General features: G+C 35.3%; 1 protein-coding gene across 10 annotated transcripts in view; it reads left to right on the top strand.

Annotated features, from left to right (window-relative positions):
• Positions 1-24,002, top strand: part of FOXP2 (forkhead box P2) — a 531,282-nt gene that overhangs the window by 94,588 nt on the left and 412,692 nt on the right. Inside the window, exons 1-2 of one of the 10 annotated variants that reach the window (XM_059933567.1) lie at positions 12,195-12,249; positions 20,782-20,911. The exons of the other annotated variants lie outside the window; for them this stretch is intronic. The gene's annotated coding sequence lies outside the window, so the exon portion shown is untranslated. Of the gene's footprint in view, positions 1-12,194; positions 12,250-20,781; positions 20,912-24,002 lie in introns of those variants that run through there. 10 annotated transcript variants of the gene reach the window in all.

The raw sequence follows: 24,002 nt of genomic DNA, 5'->3' as shown, positions 1-24,002 counted from the left end.
TCAGCCTGTATCAGTCATTTACAAAATATGGTTCAGCATCACTATCACCTGGGAACTGTTGTTAGAAATGCAGAATTTTGGGCCAGAACACGGACTTGTTGAATCACACGCTACGGGTGTGGGGTCAGCAGTATTATACTTTAGGAATCTCTGCGAGGGATTCTGATGAACCTAGAGTCTGAGTTCCACTTATTTATGTGATCTTTATCATTGATTAGTATAATTTTACTTGTTTTTTTTAAAAAATCTCCTTAATATATAATGTTTGAATGGGTTGTAGTATTCAATAACACTCAGAATTTGCAAGTCTATGTGTTAGCACTGGCTGCCATAGACTATGTGGCTTAAACAACAGAAATTTATTTCTTAGAGGTCTGGAAGGCAGAAGTCCGAGATCAGGGTGCTAGCATGGTTGAGTTCTGGTGGGAGCTTTCTTCCTGGCTTGTCTTCTCACTGTGTCCTCACGTGGTAGAGAGAGAGGTGGATCTTCTTATAGGGGTGCTAGTCCCATCATTAGAGCCTCACCTTCATGGCCTTATCTAAACCTAATTACCTTTCAAAGGCCCCATTTCCAAAAACCATCACATTGGGGATTAGGGCTTCAGCATATGAATTTTGAGAGGACACAGTTCAATCCACAGCAGTCCAGTTTCCGTGGATTCATTTCTTATATTAAACAAGAGGTAATGCTAAAGTATTTAAAAAGACTTCCAGAGTCTAGTCCTCATTCTTTCCCTAAGTAAGAGTGTATCTTTTTGACAGTCGTTTCTTTGTTTGAAATTATAATAAAAATATAAGCTATATGTGGCATGGATTGTTGGGAAATTCAAAGGTAATAGATATGTGAAAGAATGGTGTATAGATTACAGCATAGTATAACTGTAATAAAGGTCATTATAATTTTTGATCAGTATTTTTTATTTCATTTGTCAGCTGCCTATGTTTCAGCTATAGGTCCATCTAAGCAGTGAGCTGTGTGACACCCAAAGGCTGTACTGATTAGAAAGAACAGGTCACTAGCAGTCATGAAGGAACACTGAATATGAAAATGATCATAGAAATAATCCAGACTATCTTCTCTCTGTTACAAAAGCCCCCTCTAGAGCATCCCAACCTTGGCTTGGGAATAATGCTGAAGGTCCCTATAATAGTCAAGAGTTCTCCAGAGAAACAGAACCTATAGAATGTGTGTCGTATTTGTATGGAGAGAGAGAGAGAGAGAGAGAGAGAGAGAGAGAGAGAGAGAGAGAGAGACGGACGGAGAGAGACTGATTTTAAGGAATTGGGGGCTGGCAAGTCTGAAATCTGCAGGACAGGCTTGCAGGCTGGAGATCCTCAGAAGAGTTGATGTTGTAGTTCAAGTCCAAAGGCAGTTTGGAGTCAGAATTCTCTCTTCCTTGGGAGATCTCTCTTTTTTTTTTCTCTCTTAAGGCTTTCAGTAGAGTGAATGAGGCCCACTCCCATTATGGAGGGTAATCTGCTTTACTCACATGTTAATCCCATCTAAAAATTACTTCCCCATTGACATCTAGACTGGTGTGTGACCAAATATCTGAGTACCATGGCCTAGCAAAGTTGACACAAAATTAGCCATCACAGCATCACTTAATATTTAGGGTCAGTTCTACTTTTAAAATATTATGTAATCCTTCTAATTTTGAAATGATCTGAAAATAACATAAAATAAATAGATGTATATGTAAATGAATGAATAGATAATGCTGATCAATACCATATATATTACCTTAATACTTAATAAGATTCAGTGCCCTCTCAATTTTGTGGAAACTTTAGAAATGGAGCAGCTAACAGAAGTGTGTGTAGAGCACATTGATTCACTAACACAGTAATGAATCACAGAGCTCTTTGCTTGGCCTTACCTGGTAAGGTTATCACAGTGAGCAAAATACGTGAACTAAGGAAGTGTAGCTACTGTGTTGAATGTCCGAATTGAGATCCAACAAGGATTTTGGCACGGTGGTCTGAGAATAGCAAGATGAAAATTAATGTAATGAATATAAAATCTTGTTCTAAAGCTTCAAGAAAGTTGTATAAGTATGGATGAAAATGACACTTAGAAATACACCAACTCAAAATACCACAGAAGATTATAGGAATTGGTAAAACAGATTGTACATTCAACACAGCTGTTGCCTAATATGGGGTAAAAGAGAAATTTGTCACATTATAATCTATTCTTATAAAACTTTTTTAATCAAACAAATATTGTCATAAATAAGGCAGTATAGAAGATTATGTCACTTAAATCATATTCTGCCTTATAACTAATAAGCTGAAAATTATAATAAATTTTCTTTTACTTTAGACTATGAATTTTATCCTCTAGTTAGTTCCATACACGCAAAATCAGCCCTCAATTAATCTTAGTTCCACTGACTTAAAAGTAGGCATCGCCAAATAGCTTTGGGAGTAATACCTTCAAGTGATATTCACTAATGCTAAATTAACTGATTAACTAGTAGAAGTGTGAACTAGCAAACAGGTCATTGAGGGAGAGCTTTCTGATAGGGTGCTACCTGTAGAATCCTGATCAACCTGTAAAGTTTAAAGTTTTAAAGTTTTCTTAAATCCGCTTCTGTATGTCTCTGAGTTTTGATCCTGACACAGGTGTAATATTTGACTTCTTGAGCAATTTATCCAAAGTTATTCTGAACCCCCTATTATGTCCACTATACTGAGTATGATTGGAGAACACACTGTAGTGAGATGTCTGACGATTTCCCATATGGTGAATAGGAATACAGGAAACACTGTAAAACAAAGACACTATTTATTAAACCTAGATCTATTCTTTTGCAAAAGTGACATTTAGAGATCTCACAGTTCCTACAACTTCTGTAAAATCCAGGTGTGGAACAATTTAGCTAATACCAATATTGATAGACATATCATTGCTACTTGCTAGTACAAAATAGGAATTGACATGACATCAGAGCTGATGTCATGTGACCAAGAACTATGAAGCAATGTTATGTTTTAGCCCACATTTCTTCTGACTTCACTTAAATTACATAACTTAAAGATTATGCACCTTGGATTTTTCCTTCAATTTGTTTTTATAAGTCACTTTTTCCTTTGTGTTGATATAATGATTTGACCTTCCTACTTAAGATGCTTTTTCCAAATACTGACCATTTCTAAGAGGTGTCCTTCATAATTAATAGATAACCTAATTGAAGGAATTTGTAAAGAAACATAGTTACTTTGAACTGATAATTTTACTGATGTATTTTTATTTAGTTATACCTTACCTTGTTCATAAAATAATTATAGTTGTTTTCTGCAGAATGTATACAATCTACGGATTTATTTTCATTAAAGGCATTTCTGGAACCATAGACCTGATAATATAGTATAGATAATAGAGTCACTAAAAAGGTTACAACCATATTAAGTTTTATTGGAATAAAAAGTGACCCATCTACTTTATCCAGCATGAACATTCTGTAGTTAAGCAATGGCTGAAAATTCCCTAAGTAGCGAGAGTATGGAAGTAGGGCAATTAACTTGTTATAAATCTGAAACCGTACTTGATAGTACCCTAAAGCAGTAAAAAATTTGGATTCTAGTGCCTTGTCAATTCTGAGTCAATGAATTTCAAAGAATTTGGTCACAAACTTTTTAGGAAATGAAACATCTTCCCTGAAAACTGTTCTCTGTCTTATCTTTCTTTCTCTATGTCTTCCTCTCCTCCTTCCTTTTTCCCCTTTCTTTCCTTTCATCCACTTTTCTATTTATTTTCCTTTAAGAAATATTTATTTAGTTCCTTCTTCGTGCAAGACACTGCCCTAACGTGTGCATCCTACAGGGTTATAAGACATGGATTCATCAATGCCGTTACCTGTTTCAGGTCTATTACAACCATGCAGATAATTTTTTAAAAGAGCCAGTTTATTTCATACTCACACCTAAACATTGTGCTTGAAATAAAAAAAAAAACTTTTTGTCTTATTGTATTTGTCACCTTTTATTGTCCCTTAATCTTTTTTTTTTTTTTTAATTAAGACTTTAAGTATTAGCGCAGTTTTAGGTTCAGTGCTAAATTGAGAGGACGGTACGGAGATTTCCTGTATACTCGCTGTTCCCAAGCATTCATAGTCTCCCCATTATTGACATTCTCCACCAGAGTTAGAACAAATTGTAACATTTGTTAGACTTGATGAACCTACGTTGACACATCATAATCATCCAAAGTCCATAGCTAACATTAGGCTTCTCTTTTGGTATTGTAGGTTATGGGTTTGAGTAAGTATATAATGACATCTGTCTGTCGTTATGGTATCATACAGAGTTGTTTCATTGCCCTAATAATCGCCTGTGTTCCTCCTGCTTACTTCCCCCCGAACCCTTGGCAACCACGGATCTTTTTATTGTCTCCATAGTTTTGTCTTTTCCAGAATGTCACATAGTTGGAATCATAGAGTATGTAGCCTTTTCCTTTTTCCTTTTTTGAATTTTTGAATTTTATTTTATTTATTTTTTTATACAGCAGGTTCTTATTAGTTATCCATTTTATACACATCAGTGTATACATGTCAATCCAAATCGCCCAATTCATCCCACAACCACCCCCACCCCCTGCCACTTTCCCCCCTTGGGGTCCGTACGTTTGTTCTCTACATCTGTGTCTCAATCTCTACCCTGCAAACAGGTTCATCTGTACCATTTTCTAGGTTCCACATATATGCATTAATATACGATACTTGTTTTTCTCTTTCTGACTTAACTTCACTCTGTATAACAGTCTCTAGATTCATCCACGTCTCTACAAATGACCCAATTTCGGTCCTTTTTATGGCTGAGTAATATTCCATTGTATTATGTACCACATCTTCTTTATCCATTCGTCTGTCGATGGGCATTTAGGTTGCTTCCATGACCTGGCTATTGTAAATAGTGCTGCAGTGAACATTGGGGTGCATGTGTCTTTTTGAATTATGGTTTTCTCTGGGTATATGCCCAGGAGTGGGATTGCTGGGTCATATGGTAATTCTATTTTTAGTTTTTTAAGGAACCTCCATACTGTTCTCCATCGTGGCTGTATCAATTTACTTTCCCACCAACAGTGCAAGAGGGTTCCCTTTTCTCCACACCCTCTCCAGCATTTGTTGTTTGTAGATTTTCTGATGATGCCCATTCTAACTGGTGTGAGGTGATACCTCATTGTAGTTTTGATTTGCATTTCTCTAATAATTAGTGATGTCGAGCAGCTTTTCATGTGCTTCTTGGCCATGTGTATGTCTTCTTTGTAGAAATGTCTATTTAGGTCTTCTGCCCATTTTTGAATTGGGTTGTTTGTTTTTTTAATATTGAGCTGTATGAGCTGTTTATATATTTTGGAGAGTAATCCTTTGTCTGTTGATTCGTTTGCGAATATTTTCTCCTGTTCTGAGGGTTGTCTTTTGGTCTTGATTGTAGTTTCCTTTGCTTTGAAAAAGCTTTGAAGTTTCATTAGGTCCCATTTGTTTATTTTTGTTTTTATTTCCATTACTCTAGGAGGTGGATCAAAAAAGATCTTGCTGTGATTTATGTCAAAGAATGTTCTTCCTATGTTTTCCTCTAAGAGTTTTATAGGGTCTGGTCTTACATTTAGGTCTCTAATCCATTTTGAGTTTATTTTTGTGTATGGTGTTAGGGAGTGTTCTAATTTCATTCTTCTACATGTAGCTGTCCAGTTTTCCCAGTACCACTTATTGAAGAGACTGTCTTTTCTCCATTGTATATCCTTGCCTCCTTTGTCATAGATTAGTTGACCATAGGTGCGTGGGTTTATCTCTGGGCTTTCTATCTTGTTCCATTGATCTATATTTCTGTTTTTGTGCCAGTACCATATTGTTTTGATTACTGTAGCTTTGTAGTATAGTCTGAAGTCAGGGAGTCTGATTCCTCTAACTCCATTTTTTCCCCTCAAGACTGCTTTGGCTATTCGGGGTCTTTTGTGTCTCTATACAAATTTTAAGTTTTTTTGGTCTAGTTCTGTAAAAAATGCCATTGGTAATTTGATAGGGATTGCATTGAATCTGTAGATTGTTTTGGGTAGTATAGTCATTTTCACAATATTGATACTTCCAATCCAAGAACATGGTGTATCTCTCCATCTGTTGGTATCATCTTTAATTTCTTTCATCAGTGTCTTATAGTTTTCTGCATACAGGTCTTTTGTCTCCCTAGGTAGGTTTATTCCTAGGTATTTTATTCTTTTTGTTGCAATGGTAAATGGGAGTGTTTCCTTAATTTCTCTATCAGAGTTTTCATCATTAGTGTATAGGAATGAAAGAGATTTCTGTGCATTAATTTTGTATCCTGCAACTTTACCAAATTCATTGATTAACTCTAGTAGTTTTCTGGTGGCATCTTTAGGATTCTCTATGTATAGTATCATGTCATCTGCAAACAGTGACAGTTTTACTTCTTCTTTTCCAATTTGTATTCCTTTTATTTCTTTTTCTTCTGTGATTGTCGTGGTGAGGACTTCCAAAACTATGTTGAATAATAGTGGCAAGAGTGGACATCCTTGTCTTGTTCCAGATCTTAGAGGAAATGCTTTCAGTTTTTCACCATTGAGAATGATGTTTGCTGTGGGTTTGTCATATTATGTTGAGGTAGGTTTCCTCTATTCCCATTTTCTGGAGAGTTTTTAATCATAAATGGTCATTGAATTTTGTCAAAAGCTTTTTCTGCATCTATTGAGATGATCATATGGTTTTCATTCTTCAATTTGTTAATATGGTGTATCACATTGATTGATTTGCATATATTGAAGAATCCTTGCAACCCTGGGATAAATCCCACTTGATCATGGTGTTTGATCCTTTTAATGTGTTGTTGGATTCTCTTTGCTAGTATTTTGTTGAGGATTTTTGCATCTATATTCATCAGTGATATTGGTCTGTAATTTGCTTTTTTTGTAGTATCTTTGTCTGGTTTTGGTATCAGGGTGATCGTGACTTCATAGAATGAGTTTGTGGGTGTTCCTTCCTCTGCAATTTTTTGGAAGAGCTTGAGAAGGATGGGTGTTAGCTTGTCTGTTTGATAGAATTCACCTGTGAAGCCTTTGGGTCCTGGACTTTTGTTTGTTGGAAGATTTTTAATCACAGTTTCAATTTCATTACTTGTGATTGGTCTGTTCATATTTTCTATTTCTTCCTGGTTCAGTCTTGGAAGGTTATACCTTTCTAAGAATTTGTCCATTTCTTCCAGGTTGTCCATTTTATTGGCATAGAGTTGCTTGTAGTAGTCTCTTAGGATGCTTTGTATTTCTGCGGTATCTGTTGTGACTTCTCCTTTTTCATTTCTAATTTTATTGATTTGAGTCCTCTTCCTGTTTTTCTTGATGCGTCTGGCTAATGGTTTATCAGTTTTGTTTATCTTCTCAAAGAACCAGCTTTTAGTTTTATTGATCTTTGCTGTTGTTTTCTTTGTTTCTATTTCATTTATTTCTGCTCTGATCCTTATGACTTCTTTCCTTCTGCTAACTTTGGGTTTTGTTTGTTCTTCCTTCTCTAGTTCCTTTAGGTGTAAGGTTCGATTGTTTATTTGCAATTTGTCTTGTTTGTTGAGGTAGGCTTGTATTGCTATAAACTTCCCTTTTAGAACTGCTTTTCTGCATCCCATAGGTTTTGGGTCGTCGTGTGTTCATTGTCATTTGTCTCTAGGTATTTTTTGATTTCCTCTTTGATTTCTTCAGTGATTGATCTCTTGGTTATTTAGTAACGTATTGTTTAGCCTCCATGTGTTTGTGTTTTTTACATTTTTTCCCCCGTAATTCATTTCTAATCTCATAGCATTGTGGTCAGAAAAGATGCTTGATATGATTTCAGTTTTCTTAAATTAACTGAGGCTTGATTTGTCATCCAAGGTATGATCGATCCTTGAGAATGTTCCATGTGCACTTGAGAAGAAAATGTAATCTGCTGTTTTTGGATGGAATGCCCTATAAATACCAATTAAATCTATCTGGTCTATTGTGTCATTTAAAGCTTGTGTTTCTTATTAATTTTCTGTTTGGATGATCTGTCCATTGGTATAAGTGAGGTGTTAAAGTCCCCCACTATTATTGTGTTACTGTCGATTTCCTCTTTTATAGCTGTTAGCAGTTGCCTTATGTATTGAGGTGCTCCTATGTTGGGTGCATATATATTTATAATTGTTGTATCTTCTTGAATTGATCCCTTGAGCATTATGTAGTATCCTTCCTTGTCTCTTGTAACATTCTTTATTTTAAAGTCTATTTTATCTGTTATGAGAATTGCTACTCCAGCTTTCTTTTGATTTCCATTTGCATGGAATATCTTTTTCCATCTCTGTATGTGTCCCTAGGTCTGAAGTAGGTCTCTTGTAGACAGCATATATATGGGTCTTGTTTTTGTATCCATTCAGCAAGCCTGTGTCTTTTGGTTGGAGCATTTAATCCATTCACGTTTAAGGTAATTATCGATATGTATGTTCCTATGACTGTTTTCTTAATTGTTTTGGGTTTGTTTATGTAGGTCCTTCTCTTCTCTTGTGTTTCCCACTTAGAGAAGTTCCTTTAGCATTTGTTGTAGAGCTGGTTTGGTGGTGCTGAATTCTCTTAGCTTTTGCTTATCTGTAAAGCTTTTGATTTCTCCATCGAATCTGAATGAGATCCTTGCCAAGTAAAGTAATCTTGGTTGTAGGTTCTTCCCTTTCATCACTTTAAGTATATCATGCCACTCCCTTCTGGCTTGTAGAGTTTCTGCTGAGAAATCAGCTCTTAACCTTATGGGAGTTCACTTGTATGTTATTCGTCATTTTTCCCTTGCTGCTTTCAGTAATTTTTCTGTGTTTAATTTTTGCCAGTTTGATTACTATGTGTCTCAGTGTGTTTATCCTTGGGTTTATCCTGTATGGGTGTCTCCGCGCTTCCTGGACTTGGGTGGCTATTTCCTTTCCCATGTTAGGGAAGTTTTCGACTATAATCTCTTCAAATATTTTCTCTGGTCCTTTCTTTCTCTCTTCTCCTTCTGGGACCCCTATAATGCGAATGTTGTTGTGTTTAATGTTGTCCCAGAGGTCTCTTAGGCTGTCTTCATTTCTTTTCATTCTTTTTTCTTTATTCTGTTCTGCAGCAGTGAATTCCACCATTCTGTCTTCCAGGTCACTTATCCGTTCTTCTGCCTCAGTTATTCTGCTATTGATTCCTTCTAGTGTATTTTTCATTTCACTTATTGTGTTGTTCATCTCTGTTTGTTCTTTAATTCTTCTAGGTCTTTGTTAAATATTTCTTGAATCTTCTTGATCTTTGCCTCCATTCTTTTTCCAAGGTCCTGGATCATCTTCACTATCATTATTCTGAATTCTTGCTCTGGAAGGTTGCCTATCTCCACTTCATTTAGTTGTTTTTCTGGGGTTTTATCTTGTTCCTTCATCTGGTACATAGCCCTCTGCCTTTTCATCTTGTCTATCTTTCTGTGAATGTGGTTTTTTGTTCCACAGTCTGCAGGATTGTAGTTCTTCTTGCTTCTTCTGTCTGCCCTCTGGTGGATGAGGTTATCTAAGAGGCTTGTGCAAGTTTCCTGATGGGAGGGACTGGTGGTTGGTAGAGCTGGCTGTTGCTGTGGTGGGCAGGGCTCAGTAAAACTTTAATCCACTTGTCTCCTGATGGGTGGGGCTGGGTTCCCTCCCTGTTGGTTTTTTGGCTTGAGTAGACCCAGCACTGGAGCCTACCCGGGCTCTTTGGTGGGGCTAATGGTGGACTCTGGGAAGGCTCACGCCAAGGAGTACTTCCCGAGCTTCTGCTGCCAATGTCCTTGTCCTCACGGTGAGACACAGCCACCCCCTGCCTCTGCAGGAGACCCTCCAACACTAGCAGGTAGGTCTGGTTTAGTCTCCGATGGGGTCACTGCTCCTTCCCCTGGGTGCCAGTGCACACACTACTTTGTGTGTGCCCTCCAAGACTGGAGTCTCTGTTTCCCCCAGTCCTGTCGAAGTCCTGCAATCAAATTTTGCTAGCAGTTGCCAGACCCCCAGGTTGGGAAGCCTGACATGGGGCTCAGAACCTTCACTCCAGTGCATGGACTTCTGTGGTATAAGTGTTCTCCCGTTTGTGAGTCACCCACCCAGCAGTTATGGGATTTGGTTTTATTGTGATTGCGCCTCTCCTACTATCTCACTGTGGCTTCTTCTTTGTCTTTGGATGTGGGGTATCTTTTTTGGTGAGTTCCAGTGTCTTCCTGTTGATGATTGTTCGGCAGTTAGTTGTGATTCCGGTGCTCTTGCAAGAGGGAGTGAGAGCACGTCCTTCTACTCCGCCATCTTGAATCAGTCTCCCTATGTTGCCTTTTCAGATTGCTTTCTTTCACTCAGTAATGTGCATTTAAGGTTCTTCCGTGTTTTTTCCATAGATTGATGGCCCATAATTTTTAGCCGTAAATAATACAATATGTATGTGTGTGTATATATAATATATATATATATATATATATATACACACACCATAGTTTGTTTATCTGCCTCTGAAATTTTGAAACCCAGATTTTAGTTCTGACATTGGCATTAACTATTTTTGACATCTTAAATAGGTCACTTCAAGCTCTTTAGGCCTCAGTATTGCTTCATTTCTAAAATGAGAGGCTTTCTTCCCTTGTAATAGAATGGAATTTCAGATTTTTAACATTACGGTGTTACTGGAGACCTGGTTAAGTAGCTTGGGAAAGACAGAAGTTGGTTTGACTCATGCCTCTGTGATGAAAGTTCAAATTATTTAATCTCTAATTTGCATATGTAATAGAAGGATAAATAATTATACTCATCTAATTAGATGTCTTGGGGATTAAATGAGAAAATGCTTATAAAATGCTCAGCCAGTGGTAAGTACATAATAAGAACTCAATAAATTTTATCTAGTTTTATTACTGTTTAATAGATCTTCAACACTCTTACCACTCCCTTTACTACTTCCTCTTGGTTAGCTCCTTCCATTCCTTTCATTTCTGTGCTACTACAAATTCTTTTCTACTATTTTCAAGTCCCCATCCATTTTCAGTCCTTTAGGCTTAACAAAATATCATCACTTAATTTGTAGATAAAAATAAAGATATGATGCCTCCAGACTTTCCTACCACCCCTTCCCAAATTATCTACATCAGAACCCATCCTTATTATCCCCTACAGTTTCTGAGGATAAATTGCCAACTGTGTGGTCATGGAAGGTTTCTTAATTTCTTGTTTGTTTTTTTCAGCTATAAACAATGATGCCAAATTAAAGAATATAGGTAAACCACTTAGCCAAGTGCATGGAACTCACTAAACATTAGTTTCCTTCCTTGCCATTCTCCGTTTTTCTTCACCCCAGTCTACCTATATTCTATAAAGTGAGAGCTGTCTTCATAAATTACAGTTCAGATTATGTCCCTTCCCTTTGGCGACTCTCCAGTATCTTTTGAATAAAGATAAAATGTCTTTGCATGGCTTACAGACCTGATGTAGCTGCCCCATATGTCCTTTTTTTCTTCTATTCTCTCCTACATTTTACTCAGCTGTCCCATTGCTGCTGGGTACACTTTTCCTCCACCTGGAATGCCTTTCCAAATTTTCTTTATTTCTCGTTTGTTTCTCTTCATTCCTTTAGATGTAGCTTGATACCCTAAATGTAAAACTTCATTGAGATTATGGGTAGGGCTATCACTGCCATCATAGTATTTTTATAGAATCTGTGCTGTATTTTATATATATTCATGTTAAAAAATGTCAAACAGTATATGATAATATAATGACAAATTAAAATTTAAAAGATCACTTCTTCCCTTCTCTCAATCTCATTCTCCAGTGGAAATCTCTCTTCTTTGTCTACCTTTTCCTATTGATCAGTGTGCCTGATAGAAATGTAATGCAAACCACATATGTCATTTAACATTTTTAAGTAACCACATTTTTTTAAAAAAGCAAAAGAAGCAGTGAAATTAATTTTAATAGTACATTTCATTTAACTAATACTTCAAAAATATTATTAACATGTAGTTTATACAAAAAATATTGGTGAATAATTTTACATTCTTTTTTAAAAATATTTTCCTTTGAAATCTAGTGTGTATTTTGCACTTATAGCTCAACTCAGCTCAGACTTGCCACATTTCAAGTGCTCATCAACAACACGTGGCTGGTGACTACTGTGTTAGACAATGCAGCTACAGAAAAGTTCTGAGAACTGAGTTAGCGAGGCAGCATTTTGACTCACAGCTCTGCAGCTTATTAGCTACATTATCTTGGGTAAGTTATTTATGGTCTCTGAACTTCTTTCCCTCTCCCCCCCCCCCCCCCGTTTTTTAACATGGTATGATATCTCATAAGCTGTTGTGAAGACTGAAAAATAAACACTTTAACCACATCTGCTTTTTACTGACTTCTTTACACTTCGTTTTCAAATACACTCTCTTAGTTGAGGAAATCTGTGTATGTGGAAGAACAGAACTAAAGGATCTTCCTTTTTGGTTTCTTTTGTTGAGTGCTATGTTCCAGGCTCCATATGACACATTGGAAATAGAATGATCCAGTCGTATTTCCCACCTCAAGGAACTCACAGTCATACATAACTTATTGCCTGGCTATTTCAAAAACAGAGTGAAAATTATTTTATAATATAAAGTTAAAATATGGAGACATATTTCCAAATTTCAGTAAAAATTGTTACTGATTTTTAAATCTCTGAAATCCTCTCTTTGCTCTATTTTGATCTTCATAACTCATATTAAGGATCACACTGTACCTTCTTTTTGCTCTGGAGGTCTTGCAGTGGCCTTGGGCAAAAGGCAATAAAATTCTGATCTGGGCTGAAACTCCAGAGAAAAGATCCTTTCAATATATATATATTTTTTGCCAACACAACCAACAGTAAACTCTAAGTTATTTAAGATGTAGAATACTTTGAGGATTATTTAGGGACTTTGCTACTTCTGACTTGACTCCCTCATGTTGCTGCCCTTTGGCCATTTCACTGATACTGTAGAACCTTTATGAAATAAGAAAAGGGTAAAACTCAAATTAAATTATTTAGCTACTAGCAAGCAGTCTGGGAAAATTGTTTGATAGGCAAGAAGATTGTATGTGATGAGTTAAATGGGGTAGATTTTAGTGATATATTTCTTCTACCACCCTAAATAATCAAGATTTGATTATATGTTGTTCTTATGTACCTCAAATTGTTTCATAAATTATACCACTTATAAATATAGAGAGCAACTGTAGTTTGGAAGAATAGAATTGCATATGCAAATTTTGAATGTTTTTCTGATTGTAGGACATAATGTTCTGGGCTAATAGAAACAAGGTACTCCACTGAATTTTTACTTTTGATTAGTATGGAGTGGGATAATATGTTTCAATTATAATGGTTCACATTAATTGATCTGATCAGCAGTTGTAAATAATGCTTTATCTTCTTATCTAGCAATGAAAGACACTTAGAAAACTTGCACACTTTTGTTCCTAGGTTCTTCAGAGTGATTAATGGTACAATTTATCTTGCCATTTATTTTATTTTTTACTATTGCCTTTTTGCTAAAATAGAATTCAAATGTGTTTACAAACAAAAGATTTAATTAGGATACATGTAGTATGAATGGGTTATGGTACAAATGTCATTCATATTTGCAAGGTATCACTGCATTGTTAAGGAGTTTTAAAAATGGTATTATCATTTCAAGTTTATTATTATTGACCATCTATAAATTAAGGTAAACTGAGGACCATGTACTGAGATTTATGAAATCAGTGTCAGATTGAGTTCCTGGGAAGCAGATTATGAGATGGAGATTATCATAGAGGACAATGATTAAGGAACACTCTTGAGATCAATAGCTTCAGGAGGGAAAGGAAGGAAGCAGAACTGGGGAGAGGGATGTAGTTTCAGTGAAGGGATCGTGGACCTCATGGGGAGGTCTGAAGCTGGATGGCTCATTCAGGTAAGGGGCCAGGCCTCTCTACCTTTGTGCTGATCACTGGATGAAGGCTGCTCCAGGAAGTCTGTTTTCAGCTGAGCCAGTAGCTGGGGAAATAAGTCCTTCATCCCAGAAATGAGTTTGGGCAATATATCACAATATCCACTATACTTAGAATAGGCTAGAACCTGAAGTGCTGGATACAGTTACATAAAGAGACTCTCTCAGTCTGGGCCAATCCACCCATCTCTCCAGGAAGACAGCTAGAGCCATTTATTTACTCTTCCTGTTTTCATTGTTGCCCTCTTCTAGTCTGTTCTCTGCATGACAGACAAAACAAGCTTTTAAAATTGGATCGTGTAAATCAGATAGTGTCACTACTCTGCCTAAAATCTTCCCATGGCTTCCGCTTGAAGGAAGGATAAAATCTAAATTCATAACTGTAGCTTCCATGCTCTGCCTGATCTAACTCTTGTTTATTTCTGCAGCATTTTCTTGTGCCACTTTTCCCCCTCATATATTATGTTTTAGACACACTGGCCTTCTGTCAATTTCTTGAACATGCCAAGTTGTCTTCTAGTTGAGGGCATTTGGACTTCCCATTTCCCAACCAGGCATGCACCCCTCCACACCTTTTATGTGATAGTTTTTGTCTTATTCTTTGGATCAAATCCCCATAGACGCCTTCCCTGACTACCTTGTTTAATGAAGGCCTCCAATAATTTTTCTCTGTCAGGTCACTATATTTTCCTTCATGGCCTTTATTACAAGCTGTAATTGTCTTGTTTATTTAATTTTTCTTCTTTGTTTTCTGTCTTCCCCTGTTGGAATTAAAGCTCTGTGAGTCATTTTCCCAATCTACACCTCTTCCTATAATATGTCCTTGATAAGTTTTTTTATTCCTTACTGAATGATGGTCCTGATCTATCTTAAGTGGCCCACCTGCTTTGACTTATTTTTCTAATTACATCTTTATTGAGACATAATTCACATACTATTAAATCCTTCATTTTAAAGTGTACAATTCAGTGTTATTTTACTCTTCATAGATTTGTGCAGCTGTCGGCCACTGTCAAATTTTAGAACATTTTCTTCACTTCAGAAAGAAACCCCACACCCATTAGCAGTCTCTTAGCACCTCCCTCTCTCCCCAGCCCTTGTAAACCACTGTTCTACCTTCTATTTTCCCATTCTGTACATTTCATATACATGGAATTATGCGGCACACAGCCTTTTATGTCTGGCTTCTTTCACTTGCTATAATGTTTTGAAGGTTCATCCATGTTGTAGCATGCATCAATACTTCATACCATTTTAGGGCCAACTGATATTCCATTATAATAGATATACCACATTTTGTTTATCCATTCATTTGTTGATGGCCATTTGGATTATTCCCACTTTTCGGCTATTATGAATAATACTGGTATGAACACTTATGCTTTTATTCAGACATATGCTTATCAGTTCTCTTAGTTATATACTTAGGAGTCATATGGTAACTCTATGCTTAACATTTTGAGGAACTGACAAACTTTTTCAAAGCGGATACACCATTTTATAATTCCAAATATTGTCCTCTTTTAAAAAATTGGGTATATTTCTTTTTATTGTTGAGTTGTAAGACTTTTTTATACATTCTAGATACTAAACTCATTCTAGATACTAATCTCAGGTATATGATTTGCAAATATTTTCTCCATTTCTGTGGATTATCTTTTCAGTTTCTTTATAGTGTCCTTTGAAGCACAAAAATTTTAAATTTTTAGAGAGTCCGATTTATTTGTTTTTTCTGATGTCACTTGTGCTTTTGATGCCACATCTAAGAAAATCATTGCCTAATCTAGGGTCACAAACATGTGTTCTGGGAATTTTATAGTTTTAGCTTTTACATTTAGGTCTGTGATTCAGTTTGATTTAATTTTTACGTATCTTGTGAGATAGGAGTCCAAGTTCATTCTTTCGCATTTAGCTATCCAGTAGTCCCAGTACATTGTGTTGAAGATACTATTCTTGAATTGTCTTCCCTTGCCCAAAATCAATTGACCATAAGTGCGTTGATTTCTATACTCTGAGTTTTATTCCATTAATCTGTATGTCTTCTGTTGGTACTGCATTGTCTTGATTATCTAGCTTTGTAGTAAGTTTTGAAATCTGGAAGTGCGAATCCTCTAACTTTTTTCTTTTTCTATATTGTTTTGGCATTTCCATGTGAATTTTAGGATCAGCTGGTCAATTTCTGCAAAAAAATACAGCTGGGACTTTGATAAGGATTGTGTTGAATCTATAGATCTATTTTGGGAATATTGCCATCTTAATATTAAGTCTTCAAATCCATGAACATTAGATGTCTTTCCATTTATTCAGGTCTTCTGTGATTGTTTTCAATGATACTTAATATTTTTCAGTGTATAAGCTCTGCATTTATTTTCATGAGTTTATTTTGAAGTATTTTATTCTTTTTGATGCTATTGTAAGTTGATTTTTTCTTAATTTTATTTTCACGTTGTTCATTGCTAGTATACAATTCACTTTTGTATATCGATCTTGTGTCCTGCTACCTTGCTGAACTCATTTATTAGTTCTAACAGACTTTTTGTATGGATTCCTTAGGATTTCCTATATACACAGTTTTTGTTTACAAAATCAGATACATTTAATATTTCCCTCCCAAAATCTTGATGCCTTTTCATTTTTTTACATGTAATTACCCTAGCTAGTTCCTCTAGTACAGTGTTAAATAGATGTTACAACAACTGACATTCTTTTCTTCTTTCTGAACTTAGAGAGAAAGCATTTAATCTTTCACCACTAAATATGATGTTAGATGTGTTTTGTTTTGTTTTGTAGGTGCCCTTTATCAGGTCCAGGAAGTTTTCTTCTATTCCTAGTTTCTGAATGTTTTTATTAAATGCTTTTTCTTTGTCTGTTGAGATGATCATCTTAACTTGTTTGAAAAAAAAAAAGAGCTAATTGAACACACAGGAAACACACTGAAGTAGGCTCATAGATAACCAAGAGCAAGCCAGTAGCTGTTATTTGCTGTCCAGTTCAACTACATCTTCCTGCCATGTTTAAAATCTCATCTCTTTAGAGAGTAAAATGACCTAATGAATACAACATTTGAAATTAGAAAAGTATAAACCTAAAACACATATGTATGCACGCATATGTATAGTATTCTCTGGTTATGAATGAGGTAGAAAATGTCGCAGTAAGGGTATTGTTTGCAATAGTTTATTAAAATAAGTATTGCTTTATTAAAATTCCAAGGTTTTAATCGCCAAGGCAAAAACTATAGTCTCAGAAGTTTCACTGAAATTTTCAGCATGTGTCTCTGTCTATAACATAATATCTACCTTATTTTGTTTTAGTTGATGGTGATGTATCCTATGAACCCCCATCACCTCTCCACTACAGAGATAGTTCCTGAAATAATAGTTTTACTTGAGCTCAGGTGAGATGTTTTTCAAGGCAAGAAGAGATTTATTTTGACAATAACTATTACTTATAACACAGCACAATAGTTACATAATTCTACTCATTTTTCTCCTGCTGAAAAATGTTATTTTTGTTAAGAAAGAAATGAATAAAATAGTCTTTTTATATCAGTACCTTACCTCCTTATATTAAAAAAATATTTGATAATTTTTTTGAAAAGATGTACTCGAAAGCTTATCAGATCGAAAGACAGTTTATTACTGGCTATAAGATGACCCTCTATGCTGTTACAGTTACAGTAAGCATCCCAGTAGCTGCCTGGGCCAGACTCGGTGTATTCATCCAGAACCTTGACAACTTCACTTTCAGACCCATTATATATTAGGGTCATCAGACAAGTAGAGGCTTTGTTTTAGACCCTGGACTGGACTGTAATTTTGACTTTGAGTGCCCATTTGTCTCAAGGCTACCCTCATTTTTAATGTGTCAGTTCAGTGGCAGAAATAAAAATAATAAAAATATCCTAAAAATGAAAGGAATCTTGGGGGGTCATCTGATTTATTATTCAATTCCATTCCACATAGGAGTTGGCTCTGAACAATACTAGCTAGTCAATTAACCATTTAAAACAGTTTCAGTAACAAGAAATAGACTGACTCATGGAGCATCCTGTTAAATGTTCACAGCTCATTTTTTGGAAACGTTGGCTCTTAATTTTAGAGTTCTCAGTGTATTGATTTGTATTTATATTCTTATAATTTATTTGTTCTAATTAAGACCCATTAGCCTTAGTTGTCCTTTGAAGGGCACATTACATATGTGTACATATGCATACATATATCGTATGTTAGAAATACATCGGGTATTTGAAAATAGTTATGTTTCTACTTTATGTCCGCTTCTTTGGGTTAAACATCTTAAACTAATAATTTATTGATTAATCATTGCAAAAATAGTCTATGGCTTTAGTTTAGAACTTTGCATATTCATTTGTTCTTATTTTTTAATTTTTAAAAATTGAAGTATAGTTGATTTACAATGTTGTGTTAGTTTTAACAGCGTTAATGAGGTATAATTTTCATACCATAAAATTCACTCATTGCAGTTGATGGAATTCAATGATTTTAGTATATTTAGAGTTGTGTAATCATCACCAGATCCAGTTCTATAATTCCTTTATTACCCCCCAAAACTCTCTCATGCTCATTTGCAGTCGAGCCCTGCTACCAGTCCCATCCTAGGCAACTGCTGATTTGTATTCTGTGTTCACAGATTGGCCTTTCCTAGAAATTTTTTATAAATAGAATCTTACAATATGTAATCTTTTGTGTCTGGCTACTTTCAATTAGCATAATGCTTTTGAGATTCATCAATGCTGTAGCATGTTTAGAATTTTTTTCCTTTTATTGCTAAGAAATATCCCATTGAATGGATCAAATTTTGTTTATCAATTCACCAGTTTATAGACATTTGGATTTCTTGTTTTTTGGCTATTCTAAATAATGCTGCTGTAAACTTCTGTGTATAAGTCTTCATGTGGACATATCTTTTCATTCCCTTAGGTAGTTTTCTAGGGGTATGAATGCAGGGTTCAATGATAAGTTTATGTATATCCACTAAGAAACTACTAAACAGAAACTTTTTTTCAAAAATGGTGTTTGTTTTGTTTTTTACATCCCCACCAGAAATGTATGAGGACCCCAAGTTTTCCTTGTCCTTGCCAACTTCTGGAATTTTTGGTCCTTTTGATAAGAGCCATTCTGGTAGGCATATAATGGTATCTCATTGTGGTTTTAATTTGCATTTCTTTAATAACTAATGATATTCATGTGGCCATTAGTATATTTTCTTTGGTGAATTGTCTATTCAATCTCTTGGCAATTTTTTGATTGGGTTGTTTGACTTTTCATTATTGAGTTGTAAGGGTTCTATATATATTCTGGATACAAGTTCCTTATCAGATATATGATTTCCAAAATTTTTCTCCTAATTAGTGATATTTTCTTAATGGCATTTTGAGGAGCAAAATATTTTAATTTTGATTGAGCCCAATTTATTATTTTTTACCTTATGGGTTATCCTTTTGGTGTATGTCTAAGAAGTTGTTGCTTGATTTAAGATCGTAAAGATTTTCTATTATTTTTTACTTGTCAAGTTTTATAGTTTTAACTCTCACATTTAGGTTTGATCCATCCTGTGTTAATTTTTGTATATGGTATGCAGGAGTCGTTAGTGGAAAAGACCATCTTTTATCCTTAAATTGTCTTGGCTCTATTGTCAAAAATCAGTTGATGACCATATATATTAAGGGCATATTTCTGTACTTTCTTATCTGTTTTAATGATCTCTAGGTCTATCTTTATACCAATACCACTCTTTTAATAACTGCAGCTTTATAGCAAGCTTTGAAACCAGATTGTGTACGTACCCCAACTTTTTACTTCCTTTTAAAAATTGTTTTGGATAATCTAAGTTCTTGGAATTTTCATATACATTTTAGGTTCAGCCTGTCAGTTTCAACAACAACAACAAAAAGCCTGCTGAGATTTTAATAGGGGTTGTTTTAAATATATAGATCAATTTGGGGAGAATTAACTGAAAAGGCACTTCACAATTGAAAATTATCACTGATATCTCAAGCTTCCCCCTCCTCTGCCCCTAAATTCAAGGGAATCTTGAATCCTATTTTGTCATCTAGTTATATTTTTTATAAAAATGTTTGTTGACATTTTTTCAAAAGTAATACGACAAAATGTTCATCCTTTGGTTTCTTATGTACATTCTGGGGGTCATATACGTACCCTGACTAAGAAGCAGAAATTTAGAGGAAGTAATGGACCATTTTCTTCCTTAAAAAATATCTCTGTTTCATTCTGCAAAGTATTTGAGGTTGGTGTAGTAACTATAAGAAAATGTGGGCAGAATTTTTAAATGAATTTTTATCTTGATATTTTTGGTTTTACTGTCTTAATAGTTCTATCCATATACTGGTTTTACATTTGTTCTGTTTTTGCTAACAAGACATGCCATGTTGTTGACTGATATTTTACTGCAATATTAGAGCAATAGACAGCTAATGAGTTTGTAAAGGAAGGAAATAAAACTGATTTTTGTTGAACATTTCTTCCATACCAACTAATCTGCAATATGCAGACAAAATCCTGTGACATGGCTGTTTTTACCTTTACTTACAGATGATAAAACTGAGGCTTAATGAGGGTCAGAATCATGCCTAAAATTTTATAGATATTGAGGTAGCATTAAAATCTTGATATTCTGACTTCAAGGCCAATATGCCAGCTGAGAAAGAAGAGTTGGACATTTAAAATTTGATTTTCAAGTGTGTCCTGGAATATCTTGACTTGATTTTCTTCTTCTGTGTTTGTCTTCTATTTGTTTCTTTATACCCTGCCACATTCTACAGTGGTCTCAAGGCAACTTAGAGTGTGCAAAATACAACAAGATGGCATAAATTAAAAATAGGAATAAAATGAGACAGAAAAACAAGGATGGGGAAAGTCCTTTTCCCAGAAAATCAACAACAACAACATCGTGTAAGTGAATATTTCCAGGAGACTGGAAAAATTTGAGCTGGAAAAGGCCATGGAAGTAAATGGGATTGCTTGGTGTCAGCTTTGGTGTCTGCTCCGATCATAATATATGTGAGAAAGTGAAGTCTTGTTTGCTTTTGCTTCCTCTAAGTGCCGAGCATAGTGCCTTGTCTATGGAAAGCCCTTAATGAGCGATTGCTGAACTTGATCCTCTAATGAACTTTATTGTCAGCATTCCTATGTTACTAAGCTGGTTAGAAGGTTTTTTTTAAATTAAAAGTCAAATAGTCAGGAATTTTAGATTTCTCTGTCAGTGTTATTTGTTGTAAACACCATCTCATTGTTTTCCTGATCTTCATTATATTTGAAAATGTTATTTCAGAAATGCTTATAAGTCATCTTCTTTTACATAAGTACATCTAGAAATTGCCTCATCTGAGGAGTGTTATAGAAAGACATATGCTCTTCTAGTTGAGAATGTAAGTTTTGTGCATCCGAAGGTTTCACTGTGATTATGTGCTCTCCATTTCAACTCTTTTTTTTTTTTTTCCATTTCAACTCTTTTCTGGGTTTTAAAACAAAGACTGTACATGTGGAGAGTTTAAAATTCATAAATATAAGGCATTTCAGCTTATAAGCATCTCAGAGATGTAAGTCTATGTTTACTCAAATAATACTCAGAATAATTTTATAATGCCTGTTGACATCATCTATAATGCCTATTTGACCTACTTATTTTGTAAACATATGTAATTAATTTCTTTCCATGGGTTGGACTTTATCTCCCAGACTCAAATCTTTTCTAGAAAGTTTTAAAAACTTCATTAAGGTTTATAGCAACTTAATTTTGTCATTTTAAAAACTAAGTATTTTGTAAGAGTTTATCCTCGGATGACTCTTAAATATGACCCAACTATTAGTTACCTGAACCATAATATTTATTTTGACTCAAGCGTCACTTCAATTCTGTTTTTTTTTTTTTTTTTTGGCTGCGTTGGGTCTTCATTGCTGCATGCGGGCTTTCTCTAGTTATGGCAAGCAGGGGCTACTCTTCGTTGCTGCGCGCAGGCTTCTCATTGTGGTGCCTTCTCTTGTTGAGGAGCACGGGCTCTAGGCACGCTGGCTTCAGTAGTTGCGGTGCGTGGGCACAGTAGTTGTGGCTCACGGGCTCTAGAGCGCAGGCCCAGTAGTTGTGGCGGGCGGGCTTAGTTGCTCCGCAGCATGTGGGATCTTCCCGGACCAGGGCTCAAACCCGTATCCCCTGCATTGGAAGGCGGATTCTTAACCACTGTGCCACCAGGGAAGTCCCTCAATGCTGTTTTAAAATAACAGAAAAGTAACTACATAAAATGGTATATTTTAATTTTTGAAAGTTAATTTGTTACAAAAATTAGAAAGGATTGGCTTTAGGGAAAACCAGTAAAACTTCAGCAATCCTTGATGAGCATAGTTGTAGGTATTTGAACTACAGAGCTCTCACCTTGCAACAGATTATACTGAAAATGTACTTTGAAATCATCTCAATTAATTTTGTATAGAAAGGAAAAATGAGAGGATAAGCTATGACATAAGTTTCTGTAGGGTATGCTCATTTTAAGACTATCATTTTTGTTCTGAAATGTTATCATCATGCTAGAGTTTTCAAGATCCTATCTCCAATTGAGATTTCAGAGGTGAAAAATCTAAAGTAAGTGCATAGTATTTCATAAAATTTCTTATTGCCTTTCAGGAAATCATCTTTTATCCTATATATCGTGTCCTCTCTTGAGGTTCAGAGACTTGTAATAAACTAGCACAGCATATATAGACTGTGATAGATGCAGTAACATGAAGACATGGCATTGGGTGAGACACCTCAGGCTGACCTGGAGCACACGGCTCGTGCAGGCTGGCTCTGCCTCTGCTGGGGTAGCCGTTCTCTGACGGCCTTTCGGCCGTGTTCCACTGACAAAGTCATTCTTTCCCCTCTGCTGTCCTTTACTCCTAACTTTGAATGCTTCTGTATTTAGTATAGAATTTTTGAAGAATTTTAATTTTCTAGGGAGCAGAACGGCTCTCATACCAGTTGGCAAAATGCCACCTCTTCCCTGTTAGTATCATAGTGATTATAATCTTCTATAAATACAAAAAAGTGTTCTACTTTGTGTCTTTGTTAGCTGGTATTAGCAATTTGTCAGAGTTTTTGTAAAGTCTTCTGTTTTCAGATGTATAAAGCGTTTTGGATATAGACTATCTTTGAAACATATGAATATTATCCATCTTGGATTGACACTATTAATGATTTTTTGGAATTAATATTTGTAAAGTACTTTAAATATGAGAAACACATTAAAGGGGATAAGTGTTGTTATTAATATGAATCCTTAATATTCAATTGCATTAAAAGAAAATCAGTGCTACTTTTGATATTTAATCTTTAATATTCAGATGTATTAAAAGAAAACTGATGCTGCTTCTGTTAGTTTGTCATAGAACAGGATATGGTATTATTACCCAGAACTGATAAGATTCAATCAATCTGTACAAGTGGTTTTCCCACATCAAACCCTATTCATTATTTATATATATATACGCTATTTTAAATTAAAATATCTCTTTATAATCATTAATTAGTTTTATTTTAGATTTTTCGATATTTATATGGTCTTTTGTGTCATTCCAAAAGGATAGAATTTGCTCACTTATTCTTTAGTGTCAAATTATTAGTCTCTATCGTAAGACAACTGCTATTTTTGTAGGTCAAATGGATGACTCTCTGCAGTTTTATATCAGCCTATTATTATTTTTTGTTGCAATTAATATGTTGAAATACTGTAATTTATACTCTGAAGTCCATGAAAAAGAAAACACAGGTGTATTTCTCTTCCTATTTCCCTGCTGATTTACTCACAGCCTGGTGGTGTGTGCTTAGAGTTGGTTTCCTAAGATACTGGCTTTTGTCTTTCTCCCCTGCCATATTCCCATGCCTAGAGAATACCTGGCACATACTCAGTGTTCAGTAAATACTTACTGAATGAATAAATAAGAATAGGCAATCTTACAATATTCAATCTATGTAGATCTCCACCTCTGTGTCAGCAGTCGACTTGGTTTG

Source organism: Balaenoptera ricei, chromosome 9, assembly GCF_028023285.1.
Source record: "Balaenoptera ricei isolate mBalRic1 chromosome 9, mBalRic1.hap2, whole genome shotgun sequence".
NCBI lineage: Eukaryota > Metazoa > Chordata > Mammalia > Artiodactyla > Balaenopteridae > Balaenoptera > Balaenoptera ricei.
This window is presented reverse-complemented; position numbering and strand designations above follow the sequence as displayed.